Source organism: Scyliorhinus canicula, chromosome 18 (assembly GCF_902713615.1).
Source record: "Scyliorhinus canicula chromosome 18, sScyCan1.1, whole genome shotgun sequence".
Lineage (NCBI taxonomy): Eukaryota > Metazoa > Chordata > Chondrichthyes > Carcharhiniformes > Scyliorhinidae > Scyliorhinus > Scyliorhinus canicula.
In genome coordinates this window covers 42,295,143-42,311,633 of record NC_052163.1, presented here as the reverse complement: position 1 = coordinate 42,311,633, position 16,491 = coordinate 42,295,143, and the positions used below count along the sequence as shown (strand labels likewise).

General features: G+C 49.7%; 1 protein-coding gene and 1 long non-coding RNA gene across 10 annotated transcripts in view; one reads left to right on the top strand and one right to left on the bottom strand.

Annotated features, from left to right (window-relative positions):
* Positions 1–16,491, top strand: part of LOC119953474 (mycbp associated protein) — a 229,365-nt gene that overhangs the window by 151,576 nt on the left and 61,298 nt on the right. The window lies entirely within an intron of this gene.
* LOC119953475 overlaps positions 1–16,491 on the bottom strand; it is an 80,592-nt gene that overhangs the window by 20,183 nt on the left and 43,918 nt on the right. The gene's annotated exons all lie outside the window — the stretch shown is intronic.

The window sequence follows — 16,491 nt, the reverse complement described above, 5'->3', positions numbered from 1 at the left end:
TCCGGGTAAAAGGAGCTCTTTTTTACACCTTCAAGTAAGAGCTGCCCTGTGTGTGACTACTCAATTCATGGCCGCCACCGGAAGTCCCAAGATCAGTGTTGGGGCTCTTGCTGTTTGTGGTTTATATAAATGATTTATGCATTAATGTTTCATCAGTAAGTTTGTGGATGATACAAAAATTGATTGGGTAGTAAATAATGAGGAGGATAGCCTTTGATTACAGGAGGATGTCGACAGGCTGGTCAGATGGGCTGATCAGTGGCAAATGGAATTCAATCCGGATATGTGTGAGGTGATGCACGTGGGCAGGGCAAATAAGGCAAGGGAACACATGATAAATGACAGTACCCTGGGAAGCGCCGAAGGATCAGTGGAACCTTGGTGTGCATGTGCACTGGCCCCTTAATGCAGTAGAGCAGGGAGATTATGTTGGAACTGTATAAAACGTTGATTAGTCCACAGCTCGAGTATTGTGCGCAGTTCTGGAATCCACACTATTGGAGGGATATGATAACACTGGAAAGGGCACAGAGGAGATTTACCAGGATGTTGCCTGGGCTGGAGAGTTTTAGTTATGAAGAGAGATTGGATAGACTGGGATTGTTTTCCTTGGAGCAGAGGAGAATGAGGGGGGACGTGATTGAGATGTATAAGATTATGAGGGGCATAGATAGAGTATACAGGAAGAAACTTTTCCCCTTGGTGGAGGGATCAATGACCAAGGGCATACATTTAAGGTAAGGGGCACAACGTTTAAAGGAGCTGTGAGGGAAAACGGTTTCAGCCAGAGTGTGGTGGGAGTCTGGAACTCCAGCTGAAAGGGCACCGGGGGAAGAGACCTCATAACATTTAAGAAGTATTTAGATGTGCACTTGTGATGCCAAGGCTATGGGGCCAAGTGTTGGAAAATGGGATTAAAATGGTTAGGTGGTTGTTTTTGACCGGAGCAGATGCGATGGGCCGAAGGGCTTTTTCTGTGCTGTAGACCTCTACAATTCTATGACTGCAATGTTGTTGCCTACTCTTGATCTCTTCAATCTTACCTGTAAGGAACTTGGCCTGTCCTTGAATGTTGCCAAAACAAAACTGCTAATCAATATACACCTGGTCAGCTAAATATTTCTACACCCATATGTGTTGATGGAGAGACTCCTGGAATATATTGAAAACTTTCAATACCTCAGGAGTCACTTCTCTCAAAAGGCCACCATTGTCAAGGAGACCCGACACCAGAAGAACAGCTGTGTCAGTTTAGCCTTCTAAAAACTGCAATAGCAAATATTCAACAATATAGCCATTGCATGTCATATTGTACGGAGCAGTCAATATTGCCACAGTTCTATACTGCAGCGAGATGTTGACTACATATCAATAACACATAAGAACACTAGAGAAATGTCATCAACACTGCCTCCGCAGCATCCTCCAAGATCCAATCAGACAATTATCAAACAAATGGAATTGTGGGCAGCACGGTAGCATGGTGGTTAGCATACATGCTTCACAGCTCCAGGGTCCCAGGTTCGGTTCCCGGCTGGGTCACTGTCTGTGCGGAGTCTGCACGTCCTCCCCGTGTGTGCGCGGGTTTCCTCCGGGTGCTCCGGTTTCCTCCCACAGTCCAAAGATGTGCGGGTTAGGTGGATTGGCCATGCTAAATTGCCCGTAGTTCCTAAAAAGTAAGGTTAAGGGGGGGGTTGTTGGGTTACGGGTATAGGGTGGATACGTGGGTTTGAGTAGGGTGATCATTGCTCGGCACAACATCGAGGGCCGAAGGGCCTGTTCTGTGCTGTACTGTTCTATGTTCTATGTTCTAAATGCTAATGTCCTTCTTGAAGCCAGCTCCACAGCATTCAAGCCACACTCTGGCAAAATCAACTTTGTGAACAGGACATTGCCGAAATCTGTCTCCCCTGCGAGGTCCTGTTGTCTCAACTCTCTCAAATGACCAGCATTCTAAGGGAGGACAAAGAAAATGCTTCACACACACTCTGAGGCACAGCAACATTACTGATTGGAAGGAGCTGCCAATTTTCAAAATGGTATCCATCAAGCTACATCAGGCTTTGAGTCCCAACATCTTAACTATGAGGTACAATGACTTCCGGTGGTGGCCATGGAATGAACGGTCGCACATTTAGCAGCTCTCGCCTCTCGAGGTCTTTTCACGGCTTTTAAGCTAGATTTTCGTGGGAATTTCTCAACATAAGTTGATAAAAGTGAGAGGAGAAGGAGGCAACCCCCAATTTATGGAACCGCGCCCAAAAAATAGTTGGAAAAGAAGAAATCAAAAGATTGTTGGCAATAAAACTCAGAAAGCAGCGTGTTCAATGGCAACGAGGCAACGTTTGGTCGCATCTGCCCAATGGACGATGGACCAGTTGGTCGAGTACTTGGATTGGAAGCCACCACCTGATCCAGAGGATTCAGAAGCTGCAGGAGCAGGCAACGGAACAAGAGAAGGAGTCCACAGCGATGTCAATGGAAATTGGTATTCCACAAGAGCGGCAGAAGCGGGTGTTGGAGAAGGTGGAAGACCTGGAGAATCATTCTCCCAGGCAGAATATCCAGATCGTCGGTCTGCCAGAGGGAAAGGAGGGATCAGATGCCGGTGCATATGTGAGGAAGATGCTAGAGAAGCTGATGGGGGAAGGTTCGTTCCCCAAGCAGTTGGAGCTGGACCGGGCCCATCGGGCTTTTCTGCGTCAGCCCAGGGTTGTGAGACCCTGAGGGCAATTGTGGTACGGCTTCATCGGTTCCTGGACAAGGAACGTATTATGAAGTGGGCTAGGCACACGAAACAGTGCACCTGGGAAGAGTCAGAGATCCGGGTGTATCAGGGTTGGGGAGCAGAGCTTGTAAAGAGGAGGGCGAGTTTTAATAAAGTCAAGGCGGCCCTGTATGCGAAAGACATAAAATTTGGACTCTCAACCCGGCCCTTCTCTAGGTGACCTACGAGAACCGGGAGCTATACTTCGGCTCGCCAGAAAAGGTGGAGGTCTTTATGAAGGACAAGAACTTGGTGGATGCATAAGGACTTTGAAACCTAAATTGTGGTGGACTGAATTTTTTATAAGAAAGGGGGGGAAAGTTTTGTGCAGTTCTTTCTTTGTCTGGAAAAATCTCAACCTTTCAATTCTGTAATTTAAGTTGTGACTTTCGGGAGGAGAAGGGTTATTTCTGCTTGATTTGATTTGTTGTTGTATGTGCCGAATTGCAGTCAAAATGATTTCGAGTTGCGATGTTTTTTTCTGTTCTGTTGGAAAATAGATGGTTCCTTCTATTGTTTTGGTTCTGTTTGAAGGTGATGGGATAGGTAAGATTCTGTTAAGGGAGGGGGGTTCGGCCTCTGTGCATGGGCCTTGGGGGATTGTTTGTTTGCTTTCTGTGTTTGATGTTATTGTGTTGAGAACTTATGTTACGGTGGGGGGGGAGGAGATCCAGCAGGTGTTGAATGCTTGCGCCGGGGGCGGGAGCTGCTAGGCTAGCTGGATAGCTAGTTAACGGGAGCAAAGTGGGGGGGGGGAGCTAAGGAGAGATGGATTGGGGGGGGGGGGGGAGCTAAGGAGAGATGGATTGGGCGGGGGGGGAATTGCTGACGAATAAGGGACTTTCGGGGGATTGGAGATGGAGAGCGGTAGCTGCGGCGGGGCGGACCAACGGAGGTGTGAGTATGGGCTCAGGGCTAGCCTAGGAAAGGTCATGGCTGATCGACAGGGGAGGGGAGAGAGCCCCCCCGACCAGACTGGTTACGTGGAATGTTCGTGGACTGAATGGGCCGGTCAAAAGGGCCCGTGAGACTGTTAAAAGCAGATGTGGCCATACTACAGGAGATACACTTGAAGCTGGGAGACCAATTTAGTTTGAAGAAGGGATAGACAGACAGGTTTTTCATTTGGGACTGGAGTTTAAAACAAGGAGGGTGGCCATCCTGATTAACAAGAGAGTGGCATTTGAGGTGGGGAGGATAGAGGTAGTCCCAGGAAGTAGATTTATTATGGTCAGTGGGAAGCTGGAGGGAATGACAGTGGTAAATATATATGCCCCAAATTGAGATGATGTCTTGTTTGTTAGGAAGGTGCTGGGAAAGATCCCTGACCTGGACTCGCACGGCTCGTTATGGGGGGTGACTTCAACACTCTCCTGGATCCGAGACATGGACCGGTCGAGTTCTAGGTATGGGAAAGTATCAGCAATGGCAAAGGAATTGCGGGGGTTCATGGAGCGCATAGGAGGGGTGGATCCATGGAGATTTGGGAGGCCAAGGAGCAAGGAATATTCATTTTACTCCCATGTGCACAAGGTATACTCCAGGATATATTTCTTTGCACTGGATAAAACACTGTTAGCATGCGTGGAAAACACGGAGTACTCAGCAATTGTGGTGTCAGACCACGTGCCTACGGACAAGCACGGGAAATTCTCAACGTCCACAGTGGAGATTAGATGCTGGGCTGCTAGCGGATGATAAGATCTGTGAGGGAGGCCATCCGGGGGTAGATAGTAAACAATAATACGGGAGAGACTGCAGCGGGAGTGGTTTGGGAGGCATTGAAGGCAGTTATCAGAGGGAAATTTCTTTTGATTCAAGCCCATAGGGAGAAAACTGAACGGGCGGAGCTGGACAGATTGGTAGGAGAAATCTCACAGGTGGACAGGAGGTAGGCAGAGTCTCCAAATGAGGAGCTCCTGAGGGAGAGTCAGAGACTCCAAATGGAATTTGGGCTCCTTTCCACAGATACAGCGGAGGGCCAGCTGAGGAGGGTAAAAAGGACAATTTGTGAATATGGGGAGAAAGCTAGCAGGATGATGGCAGATCAGCTGAGGAAGCAGGAGGCGGCAAGAGAAATAGGGAAAATAAAGGATATGAGAGGGAAGGTAGTGATAGACCCGGGGGCGGTTAATGACGTGTTCCGTAAATTTTATAGAAGATTATATGAGTCGGAACCACCAGCCGGGGAAGAAGGTACGAATCAATTCCTAGAGAGGCTAGAGTTCACAAAGGTGGATGAGGAGCTGGTGGAAGACCTGGGGGGGCCCAATTTGGCTTGGGGAGGTGATAGATGGGTTGGTGGCGATCCAATCGGGTAAGGCCCGGGACCTGACGGATTCCCAGTGGAATTTTATAAAAAGTTCTCTGGGTTACTGGGGCCGCTCCTGATTAAGGCTTTTAACGAGCCTCGGGAGCTGGGAGTACTGCCCCCCATGCTATCACAGGCATCAATTTCTCTCATCCTGAAGCAAGATAAGGACCCAGAGCACTGTGGATGTACAGGCCAATTTCCCTGTTGAACGTTGATGCTAAATTGCTGGCAAAGATCTTGGCCACTCGAATAGAGAATTGTGTCCCGGAGGTAATCAGCAAAGTTCAGGCGGGATTTGTGAAGGGCAGGCACCTGACGTCCAATATTAGACGGCTTCTTAATGTTATAATGATGCCAACGGAGGGGTGCGATGTTGAGTTGATAGTAACCATGGACGCGGAGAAGGCTTTCGACCGGGTGAAGTGGAAGTACTTATGGGACATTTTAGGCAGTTTTGGGTTCGGACAGAGATTTGTGGATTGGGTCCGGCTGTTATATCAGGCTCCGGTGGCAAATGTAAGAACCAACCAAGTCTGGTGAGAGTATTTTAGTCTCTACAGGGGGACAAGGCAGGGACGTCTGCTCTCCCCATTACTGTTTGCCTGGCCACAGAGCCCTTGGCAATGGCCCGTAGATCATCAAATGCTTGGTGGGCGATAGTAAGGGGGGAGGGGGTGTGGGGGGAGCACAGAGTCTCTTTATATGCGGACGATTTGTTGCTCTATGTCACAGACCCGGTGGGGGAGATGACCGAAATCATGGAGATATTAGGAGAATTTGGGCGATTTTCAGGTTACAAGTTAATATGGGAAAGAGCAAGATGTTCGTGATCCAGGCACGGGGGCAGGAAAGGAGACTGAGGGATTTGCCGTTCAGAGTGGTTGAGAGGAGTTTTAGATATCTGGCGATTCAAGTGGCTAAGGATTGGGGGCGGCTTCATAAGTTAAATCTGGGTAAAGCGATGGATCAAATGAAAAGGGATTTTCGCAGATGGGACATGCTCCCTCTGATGCTGGCGGGGAGGGTCCAGACGGTAAAGATGATGGCCCTTCCAAGACTGCTCTTCTTTTTTCAATGTCTTCTGATTTTTATCCCAAAGGCTTTTTTCAGGAAAATGAACGCGGCCATATCGGGTTTTGTGTGGGCGGGTAAAACTCCGAGAGTACAGAAGGCACACCTGGAACGGGGTCACGGAGAGGGGGGGCTTGGCCCTCCCAAGCTTTATTAACTATTACTGGGCAGCCAACGTATTGATGGTTGGGAAGTGGGTAGTGGGGGAGGGGTTGGTGTGGGAGTGAGTGGAAACGGCATCCTGTAAGGGTACGAGTTTGGAGCTTACTGACGGTGCCCCTGCCATTTTCACCGGCTTCATACTCTATGAGCGTGGGGGCAATGGAGGCAACACATGTGATTGGAGTGTGGTCACTGATTTGCCCCGGGGGGGGGGGGGGGGGCTGGATGTGGCTATAAGGGATGTCGGCAGGCAGGTATTGAGAGATTTGGGGACCTATTCATTCAGGAGGGCTTCCCGACCTTGGAGGCATGAGAGGAGGAGTTTGAGTTGCCAGGCGGGAACGGGTTTTGGTACGTCCAGGTAGGGGATTTTATCCGGAGGCAGGTTCCTGGCTTTCCTCGCCTCCCCCTGAGGGTGTTACAAGGTATGATGATGTCAAAAACAGAGGTTGGAGAGGGGAGGGTCTCGGAGATATACAAGGAGTTGATGGAGTGGGAAGGGGGCCCTATCAGGGAGGTGAAGAGGAAGTGGGAAGAGGAGCTGGGTGGAGAGATAGAATTCGAGCTGTGGGAAAAAGCCCTGAAAAGAGTCAATTCATCCTCGTCGTGAGCCAGACTTAGCATGATCCAGTTCAAGGTGGTCCACAGGCCCCACATGACGGTAGCCTGGATGAGCAGGTTTTTTGAGGAGGTTGAGGACAGATGTGGGCGGTGTGGGGGTAACCCGGCGAACCATGTACATATGTTTTGGGCATGTCCGAAATTGAGGGGATTCTGGCAGGGATTTGCAGACATTATGTCAGAGGTCCTGGAAGGAAGGGTAAATCCAAGTCCAGAATTGGCAATATTTGGGGTATTGGAAGCTTCGGGGGCCAAGGAGAGGGGGCTGATGGGGAAGGAGGCCGATGTTCTGGCCTTCTCCTCTCTGGTGGCCCGGAGACCGATTTTGTTGGGATGGAGGGACTCGGAGCCCCCGAAGTCAGCAATGTGAGTCAGTGATATGGCAGGGTTTCTCGTCTGGAGAAAATGAAATTCGCTTTGAGAGGATCAATTAGAGGGTTCGGCCAGAGATGTCAGCCGTTCATAGACTACTTCAAGGAAATTTGAACATCAGCAGTAAGGGTGGGAGGGAAAAAGCGGGGGGATGGGGGGGGGGGGGGGGGGGGGAGGGGATGCAAACAGGTGGCATGGCAATGTTACAACGGGACAGAGAATATAGTTTATGGGCAGCTAGGCATTAGAGCGGGAGAAGTAGGGGGTGTTCTGTAGGTTGTTTTTTCTTTTTTTACGTGTGTCGGCCCGCACGGTTGTTTACGAGATATTCATGTGTTAAACTGTGATTATTACATATGCTTCATAGAACATAGAACGATACAGCGCAGTACAGGCCCTTCGGCCCTCGATGTTGCACCGACATGGAAAAAATCTAAAGGCCATCTAACCTACACTATGCCCTTATCATCCATATGCTTATCCAATAAATTTTTAAATGCCCTCAATGTTGGCATGTTCACTACTGTTGCAGGTAGGGCATTCCACGGCCTCACCACTCTTTGCGTAAAAAACCCACCTCTGACCTCTGTCCTATATCTATTACCCCTCAATTTAAGGCTATGTCCCCTCGTGCTAGCCACCTCCATCCGCGGGAGAAGGCTCTCGCTGTCCACCCTATCTAACCCTCTGATCATTTTGTATGCCTCTATTAAGTCACCTCTTAACCTTCTTCTCTCTAACGAAAACAACCTCAAGTCCATCAGCCTTTCCTCATAAGATTTTCCCTCCATACCAGGCAACATCCTGGTAAATCTCCTCTGCACCCGTTCCAAAGCTTCCACGTCCTTCCTATAATGAGGCGACCAGAACTGTACGCAATACTCCAAATGCGGCCGTACTAGAGTTTTGTACAACTGCAACATGACCTCATGGCTCCGGAACTCAATCCCTCTACCAATAAAGGCCAACACACCATAGGCCTTCTTCACAACCCTATCAACCTGGGTGGCAACTTTCAGGGATCTATGTACATGGACACCGAGATCCCTCTGCTCATCCACACTACCAAGAATGTTACCATTAGCCAAATATTCCGCATTTCTGTTATTCTTTCCAAAGTGAATCACCTCACACTTCTCCACATTAAACTCCATTTGCCACCTCTCAGCCCAGCTCTGCAGCTTATCTATGTCCCTCTGTAACCTGCAACATCCTTCCGCACTGTCTACAACTCCACCGACTTTAGTGTCGTCTGCAAATTTACTCACCCATCCTTCTGCGCCCTCCTCTAGGTCATTTATAAAAATGACAAACAGCAACGGCCCCAGAACAGATCCTTGTGGTACGCCACTCGTAACTGAACTCCATTCTGAACATTTCCCATCAACTACCACTCTCTGTCTTCTTTCAACTAGCCAATTTCTGATCCACATCTCTAAATCACCCTCAATCCCCAGCCTCCGTATTTTCTGCAATAGACGACCGTGGGGAACCTTATCAAACGCTTTACTGAAATCCATATACACCACATCAACTGCTCTACCCTCGTCTACCTGTTCAGTCACCTTCTCAAAGAACTCGATAAGGTTTGTGAGGCATGACCTACCCTTCATAAAACCATGCTGACTGTCCCTAATCATATTATTCCTATCTAGATGATTATAAATCGTATCTTTTATAATCCTCTCCAAGACTTTACCCACCACAGACGTTAGGCTCACTGGCCTATAGTTACCGGGGTTATCTCTACTCCCCTTCTTGAACAAAGGGACCACATTTGCTATCCTCCAGTCCTCTGGCACTATTCCTGTAGCCAATGATGACCTAAAAATCAAAGCCAAAGGCTCAGCAATCTCTTCCCTGGCTTCCCAGAGAATCCTAGGATAAATCCCATCCGGCCCCGGGGACTTATCTATTTTCACCTTGTCCAGAATTGCCAACACTTCTTCCCTACGCACCTCAATGCCATCTATTCTAATAGCCTGGGTCTCAGCATTCTCCTCCACAATATTATCTTTTTCTTGAGTGAATACTGACGAAAAGTATTCATTTAGTATCTCGCTTATCTCCTCAGCCTCCACACACAACTTCCCACCACTGTCCTTGACTGGCCCTACTCTTACCCTAGTCATCCTTTTATTCCTGACATACCTATAGAAAGCTTTTGGGTTTTCCTTGATCCTACCTGCCAAAGACTTCTCATGTCCCCTCCTTGCTCGTCTCAGCTCTCTCTTTAGATCCTTCCTCGCTTCCTTGTAAATATCAAGCGCCCCAACTGAAACTTCACGCCTCATCTTCACATAGGCTTCCTTCTTCCTCTTAACAAGAGATTCCACTTCTTTGGTAAACCACGGTTCCCTCGCTCGACCCCTTCCTCCCTGCCTGACTGGTACGTACTTATCAAGAACATGCAATAGCTGTTCCTTGAACAAGCTCCACATATCCAGTGTGCCCAACCCTTGCAGCCTACTTCTCCAACCAACACATCCTAAGTCATGTCTAATGGCATCATAATTGCCCTTCCCCCAGCTATAACTCTTGCCCTGCGGGGTATACTTATCCCTTTCCATCACTAACGTAAAGGTCACCGAATTGTGGTCACTGTTTCCAAAGTGCTCACCTACCTCCAGATCTAACACCTGGCCTGGTTCATTACCCAAAACCAAATCCAATGTGGCCTTGCCTCTTGTTGGCCTGTCAACATATTGTGTCAGGAAACCCTCCTGCACACATTGTACAAAGAATGACCCATCTAATGTACTCGAACTATATCTTTTCCAGTCAATATTTGGAAAGTTAAAGTCTCCCATAACAACTACCCTGTTACTTTCGCTCTTTTCCAGAATCATCTTCGCCATCCTTTCCTCTACATCCCTAGAACTATTAGGTGGCCTATAGAAAACTCCCAACAGGGTGACCTCTCCTTTCCTGTTTCTAACCTCAGCCCATACTACCTCAGAAGAAGAGTCCCCATCTAGCATCCTTTCCGCCACCGTAATACTGTCCTTGACTAGCAGCGCCACACCTCCCCCTCTTTTGCCCCCTTCTCTGAACTTACTAAAACACCTAAACCCCGGAACCTGCAACAACCATTCCTGTCCCTGCTCTATCCATGTCTCTGAAATGGCCACAACATCGAAGTCCCAGGTACCAACCCATGCTGCCAGTTCCCCTACCTTATTTCGTATACTCCTGGCATTGAAGTAGACACACTTCAAACCACCTACCTGAACACTGGCACCCTCCTGCGAAGTCAAATCTGTGCTCCTGACCTCTATACTCTCAATCTCCCGTACCCTAAAACTACAATCCAGGTTCCCATGCCCCTGCTGAATTAGTTTAAACCCCCCCAAAGAGCACTAACAAATCTCCCCCCCAGGATATTGGTGCCCCTCAGGTTCAGATGTAGACCATCCTGTCTATAGAGGTCCCACCTTCCCCAGAAAGAGCCCCAGTTATCCAGAAATCTGAATCCCTCCCGCCTGCACCATCCCTGTAGCCACGTGTTTAATTGCTCTCTCTCCCTATTCCTCATCTCACTATCACGTGGCACGGGCAACAACCCAGAGATAACAACTCTGTTTGTTCTCGCTCTGAGCTTCCATCCTAGCTCCCTAAAGGCCTGCCTGACATCCTTGTCCCCTTTCCTACCTATGTCGTTAGTGCCAATGTGGACTACGACTTGGGGCTGCTCCCCCTCCCCCTTAAGGACCCGGAAAACACGATCCGAGACATCACGTACCCTTGCACCTGGGAGGCAACATACCAAACGTGAGTCTCTCTCGCTCCCACAAAATCTCCTATCTGTGCCCCTGACTATTGAGTCCCCAATTACTAATGTTCTACTCCTTTCCCCCCTTCCCTTCTGAGCAACAGGGACAGACTCCGTGCCAGAGGCCCGTACCCCATGGCTTACCCCTGGTAAGTCGTCCCCCCCACAAGTATCCAAAACGGTATACTTGTTACTCAGGGGAACGACCGCAGGGGGTCCCTGCACTGACTGCTTCTTCCCAGTCCCTCTTACAGTTACCCATCTATCTCCAGTCTTTGGTGTAACTATTTCCCTGAAGCTCCTATCTATGACCCCCTCTGCCTCCCGAATGATCCGAAGTTCATCCAGCTCAAGCTCCAGGTCCCTAACACGGTTTTTGAGGAGCTGGAGTTGGGTGCACTTCCCACAGATGACATCAGCAGGGACACTGACGGTGTCCCTCACCTCAAACATTCTGCAGGAGGAGCATTGTACTGCCTTCCCTGACATCACCTCTAGATTTAAAAAATAACAAGAAAAAGAAAAAGAAAGGAAGAGCTTACCTGATATTACCTCAAACCCTGCTCCCGCTCAAAGGTAAGCAAATTTAAAGGCACTCACTCACCTTCACAACAGGCCCCTGCTCCCGCTTCCCAACCACCGTGGGGTGGGGGGGTTGGTTAGAGGAGGAGGTAGGGTGGGAAACACTCACAAAGTGTTTCGGGTTTAACTGTCACTTGCCAACAGCCTCTCCACAAACCACCTTCAACTTAATTTCCCCAGAACAGCTGATCAGTAGCTCTGCTCTGCTGCCCTCTGCTGGATGATTGCCTTCACTCAAACTCCTCGGGTCCCCTTCGCAGATTCACCTTCAACTTAGGCTGACCGCACTGCACGTATGCAAATTTCCCCAGAACAGCTGATCAGTAGCTCTGCTCTGCTGCCCTCTGCTGGATGATTGCCTTCACTCAAACTCCTCGGGTCCCCTTCGCAGATTCACCTTCAACTTAGGCTGACCGCACTGCACGTATGCAAATTTCCCCAGAACAGCTGATCAGTAGCTCTGCTCTGCTGCCCTCTGCTGGATGATTGCCTTCACTCAAACTCCTCGGGTCCCCTTCGCAGATTCACCTTCAACTTAGGCTGACCGCACTGCACGTATGCAAATTTCCCCAGAACAGCTGATCAGTAGCTCTGCTCTGCTGCCCTCTGCTGGATGATTGCCTTCACTCAAACTCCTCGGGTCCCCTTCGCAGATTCACCTTCAACTTAGGCTGACCGCACTGCACGTATGCAAATTTCCCCAGAACAGCTGATCAGTAGCTCTGCTCTGCTGCCCTCTGCTGGATGATTGCCTTCACTCAAACTCCTCGGGTCCCCTTCGCAGATTCACCTTCAACTTAGGCTGACCGCACTGCACGTATGCAAATTTCCCCAGAACAGCTGATCAGTAGCTCTGCTCTGCTGCCCTCTGCTGGATGATTGCCTTCACTCAAACTCCTCGGGTCCCCTTCGCAGATTCACCTTCAACTTAGGCTGACCGCACTGCACGTATGCAAATTTCCCCAGAACAGCTGATCAGTAGCTCTGCTCTGCTGCCCTCTGCTGGATGATTGCCTTCACTCAAACTCCTCGGGTCCCCTTCGCAGATTCACCTTCAACTTAGGCTGACCGCACTGCACGTATGCAAATTTCCCCAGAACAGCTGATCAGTAGCTCTGCTCTGCTGCCCTCTGCTGGATGATTGCCTTCACTCAAACTCCTCGGGTCCCCTTCGCAGATTCACCTTCAACTTAGGCTGACCGCACTGCACGTATGCAAATTTCCCCAGAACAGCTGATCAGTAGCTCTGCTCTGCTGCCCTCTGCTGGATGATTGCCTTCACTCAAACTCCTCGGGTCCCCTTCGCAGATTCACCTTCAACTTAGGCTGACCGCACTGCACGTATGCAAATTTCCCCAGAACAGCTGATCAGTAGCTCTGCTCTGCTGCCCTCTGCTGGATGATTGCCTTCACTCAAACTCCTCGGGTCCCCTTCGCAGATTCACCTTCAACTTAGGCTGACCGCACTGCACGTATGCAAATTTCCCCAGAACAGCTGATCAGTAGCTCTGCTCTGCTGCCCTCTGCTGGATGATTGCCTTCACTCAAACTCCTCGGGTCCCCTTCGCAGATTCACCTTCAACTTAGGCTGACCGCACTGCACGTATGCAAATTTCCCCAGAACAGCTGATCAGTAGCTCTGCTCTGCTGCCCTCTGCTGGATGATTGCCTTCACTCAAACTCCTCGGGTCCCCTTCGCAGATTCACCTTCAACTTAGGCTGACCGCACTGCACGTATGCAAATTTCCCCAGAACAGCTGATCAGTAGCTCTGCTCTGCTGCCCTCTGCTGGATGATTGCCTTCACTCAAACTCCTCGGGTCCCCTTCGCAGATTCACCTTCAACTTAGGCTGACCGCACTGCACGTATGCAAATTTCCCCAGAACAGCTGATCAGTAGCTCTGCTCTGCTGCCCTCTGCTGGATGATTGCCTTCACTCAAACTCCTCGGGTCCCCTTCGCAGATTCATCTTCAACTTAGGCTGACCGCACTGCACGTATGCAAATTTCCCCAGAACAGCTGATCAGTAGCTCTGCTCTGCTGCCCTCTGCTGGATGATTGCCTTCACTCAAACTCCTCGGGTCCCCTTCGCAGATTCACCTTCAACTTAGGCTGACCGCACTGCACGTATGCAAATTTCCCCAGAACAGCTGATCAGTAGCTCTGCTCTGCTGCCCTCTGCTGGATGATTGCCTTCACTCAAACTCCTCGGGTCCCCTTCGCAGATTCACCTTCAACTTAGGCTGACCGCACTGCACGTATGCAAATTTCCCCAGAACAGCTGATCAGTAGCTCTGCTCTGCTGCCCTCTGCTGGATGATTGCCTTCACTCAAACTCCTCGGGTCCCCTTCGCAGATTCACCTTCAACTTAGGCTGACCGCACTGCACGTATGCAAATTTCCCCAGAACAGCTGATCAGTAGCTCTGCTCTGCTGCCCTCTGCTGGATGATTGCCTTCACTCAAACTCCTCGGGTCCCCTTCGCAGATTCACCTTCAACTTAGGCTGACCGCACTGCACGTATGCAAATTTCCCCAGAACAGCTGATCAGTAGCTCTGCTCTGCTGCCCTCTGCTGGATGATTGCCTTCACTCAAACTCCTCGGGTCCCCTTCGCAGATTCACCTTCAACTTAGGCTGACCGCACTGCACGTATGCAAATTTCCCCAGAACAGCTGATCAGTAGCTCTGCTCTGCTGCCCTCTGCTGGATGATTGCCTTCACTCAAACTCCTCGGGTCCCCTTCGCAGATTCACCTTCAACTTAGGCTGACCGCACTGCACGTATGCAAATTTCCCCAGAACAGCTGATCAGTAGCTCTGCTCTGCTGCCCTCTGCTGGATGATTGCCTTCACTCAAACTCCTCGGGTCCCCTTCGCAGATTCACCTTCAACTTAGGCTGACCGCACTGCACGTATGCAAATTTCCCCAGAACAGCTGATCAGTAGCTCTGCTCTGCTGCCCTCTGCTGGATGATTGCCTTCACTCAAACTCCTCGGGTCCCCTTCGCAGATTCACCTTCAACTTAGGCTGACCGCACTGCACGTATGCAAATTTCCCCAGAACAGCTGATCAGTAGCTCTGCTCTGCTGCCCTCTGCTGGATGATTGCCTTCACTCAAACTCCTCGGGTCCCCTTCGCAGATTCACCTTCAACTTAGGCTGACCGCACTGCACGTATGCAAATTTCCCCAGAACAGCTGATCAGTAGCTCTGCTCTGCTGCCCTCTGCTGGATGATTGCCTTCACTCAAACTCCTCGGGTCCCCTTCGCAGATTCACCTTCAACTTAGGCTGACCGCACTGCACGTATGCAAATTTCCCCAGAACAGCTGATCAGTAGCTCTGCTCTGCTGCCCTCTGCTGGATGATTGCCTTCACTCAAACTCCTCGGGTCCCCTTCGCAGATTCACCTTCAACTTAGGCTGACCGCACTGCACGTATGCAAATTTCCCCAGAACAGCTGATCAGTAGCTCTGCTCTGCTGCCCTCTGCTGGATGATTGCCTTCACTCAAACTCCTCGGGTCCCCTTCGCAGATTCACCTTCAACTTAGGCTGACCGCACTGCACGTATGCAAATTTCCCCAGAACAGCTGATCAGTAGCTCTGCTCTGCTGCCCTCTGCTGGATGATTGCCTTCACTCAAACTCCTCGGGTCCCCTTCGCAGATTCACCTTCAACTTAGGCTGACCGCACTGCACGTATGCAAATTTCCCCAGAACAGCTGATCAGTAGCTCTGCTCTGCTGCCCTCTGCTGGATGATTGCCTTCACTCAAACTCCTCGGGTCCCCTTCGCAGATTCACCTTCAACTTAGGCTGACCGCACTGCACGTATGCAAATTTCCCCAGAACAGCTGATCAGTAGCTCTGCTCTGCTGCCCTCTGCTGGATGATTGCAGAGGGCAGCAGAGCAGAGCTACTGATCAGCTGTTCTGGGGAAATTTGCATACGTGCAGTGCGGTCAGCCTAAGTTGAAGGTGAATCTGCGAAGGGGACCCGAGGAGTTTGAGTGAAGGCAATCATCCAGCAGAGGGCAGCAGAGCAGAGCTACTGATCAGCTGTTCATTGTACCTCATATTTTCTGAAACGAAACTATGAGGTACAATGACAGTAGAAAAGGAAAGGGCAAAAAAGCAAATTCTTCACTCCAAATCCCACTACATCCTGGAAAGTCCTGCCCCATGTACCCAAAGATCAGTCGTTGAGAATCAGCCTGTTCAGTCACCCGTGGCCCTGAGTAGACATCATCCTCTAATCGAGGAACAACTGATGACGACGATCATTAACAATTAGATGACTTGACTTTATAACTTTGATCTGATCCATTGATTACGGGACCATTTAACTCTAGCATGCTTCTTCTATTCTTTAGACTGCATGTAGATGTGTGTTTAAGCTTCACCTGGTTGGTACCTCAATTTTCACATACGGCTAGAGCTGCACCTGGCATGCTTCTCTACACTGCTGAAAGGCATTGCAGTTCCTTACCTAAGGTACATTCTGTAACACGTTTTTAAATCTTGATCTGCCAAGTGGTTTTCAGCACATTATTTATTCAATGAGGAACAGCAATACGTGGCACTCAGCACATTTCCTCACCCATTTACAAAGGCTAGGACTTAAGGTTTTGGGCAAGAGACGGAGGGGGATGTAAAGCAGAACTTTTTTTATGCAGTGAGTATAATGACCTGGAACTTGCTGCCTAAGAAGGTGGTAGAAACAGTCAATCAAAAATTTTGAAAGGAAATTGGATGGGCACTTGAGGGAATGTTCAGGGCTATGGAAATAGAGTGAGTCTGACAAGATTGCTCTAGAGAGAGCTGGCATGAAC